Source organism: Urocitellus parryii, chromosome Y (genome assembly GCF_045843805.1).
Source record: "Urocitellus parryii isolate mUroPar1 chromosome Y, mUroPar1.hap1, whole genome shotgun sequence".
Lineage (NCBI taxonomy): Eukaryota > Metazoa > Chordata > Mammalia > Rodentia > Sciuridae > Urocitellus > Urocitellus parryii.
This window is the reverse complement of record NC_135548.1, coordinates 25,757,288-25,759,231: the sequence shown is the minus strand read 5'-3', so window position 1 is coordinate 25,759,231 and position 1,944 is coordinate 25,757,288.

The window sequence follows — 1,944 nt, the reverse complement described above, 5'->3', positions numbered from 1 at the left end:
GAGAATCAAAGCACACAGTGACCTTGGTTATAAAATAAGAGAATTACTTATAAACATCTGTGATGATCCACCTGTGCAGTGGGCATGTGAACTATCCTATATATTCCCCCTGCTTCTTAGTGTAGCACCTCCGTTGTATCCTAGCCTACTGCTGCTGAGGAGCATGCTAGTAATAAAATTCCACAAATTTTTCTGTTGAGTCCTCCAACTTCTTTGGGATCAATAAACAAAACACTGAAGTCTTTGTAGCCCTAAGTTTGAACAATGTCTAAAGCATGCTAGCTTCAAAGTAAACTTTCATTTTTCATAGTATCATCTTTACACTGTATTACTCAGCTTTTTGCTACCATAATGAAAACACAGAGACAGACTAATTTATAATTTAGCTCACAGTTTTGGAGTCTAAAAGTCCAAACTATATGGTGCAGGCATGAACTCAACTCTGGCAAATGGTCTCCTCTGGATATGCCACACCTTGATGGACTGAAAAGGGAAGGGTGCATGTATGGGCAAGTTATCACATTTCAGTATAGGAAACTGGAGAGCTAGGTAGAACTAAGCTCATGTTTTCATAATAACACTTGCAAAAATAAACAAAGGGTTATCCAAGAACCTTGTTAACATCTCGACTTCTTCAAGATTCCATCAGTTCCTCACTGCCAGAAGACCAAGCTCCAGAAATAACACATACCCTTGGGGGACAAGCCAAACCAAACAGAAACACATACCCAAAATGCCCTACGGCACTTAACTATATTTACCTACTACTGGAGTTTAATAGCTGTAAAATTTGTCAACTTATTAAGTTTGTTTTAGTAAAAATATTCTTTGACATCCCATTTTAATTTTAATGAGATAATCACTTGCCTCCCATTTTTCTAAAGAAACTTTATATTTAGAGAGGCAATATTCACAAGTCCTAGGAAGGACAAATATCTATTTCTTGTTTTTCCTAGATATTCCTTTTCCCAAATAATGGAAATGTGTAACTTTGCTATTTCAATTACACTACCCAGTTTTCTGCTTTTCCTGTGGAGAAAAGATATGCTTCTATGATTCTAATGCTATATGATGTCATATTGTATAATTGAATAATCATTATTCACATAATATGTACAAACACTCTAGTAAATTGGTGTTTATCATTGAAGAGAAAGAAGGATTTCTGCCTTCTTGGAGTTCCTCAAGTCCTTTCTCCACTGAATTAAGTTCAGCTGATCATTTTAGTCTTCTTCATGGGTCATTTTCTTTCCTAGCATATTTAGGGAAAAAAGAGGAGAGAAAGACAATTTTATAAAGACAAACAGAGAGTTTATCAGTAATGGAATTTTAATCTGGGAATAAGGGATGATATTACAGAAAGATTTGAAATGCAAGAAGAAATTCTGAACACAGACATTGTTATAAAAGGAAAGGTTGGATATAAAAATAACCCATATAAGTTTCTAAAATAATGGTGATAACAGCATATAATAAATAATAAAGTATATTTTGAAGTGGTTGAAATGCAACAACAAAACATTGGAAAATATTAGCAAGTCAGCAGGAAGTTGATTAGTGTTAAATTTCCCTAACAAATTTGCATTTGTAATGAAAAGAGTGATTTTGACTAATGTACTCTATCAAAATAACAGAATTTCATGGTAATTATTAAAAGAAGTAATTAGAGGAAGAAAAATGGGAAGCTGTGAAAAGAAAAAATAAAGTATCCATCAAAAGAAGAAAAGTATAAAAAGAAGTATAATGAATGATATGAATAGAACAATACAAGCTGATAGAAAAAATTATGAAAATAAAAGTGAATTATAAACCAACCAGTTCAAATAAAGTAGATTTTTGTATTGGATTAAAAAAAAGGAATAAAACAATATAAACTGGAAGAAGGTTGAAAATACAAGCATGTAAAAATCTCTTAGTTTCAAATCAATAATCCAAAGGAACCAT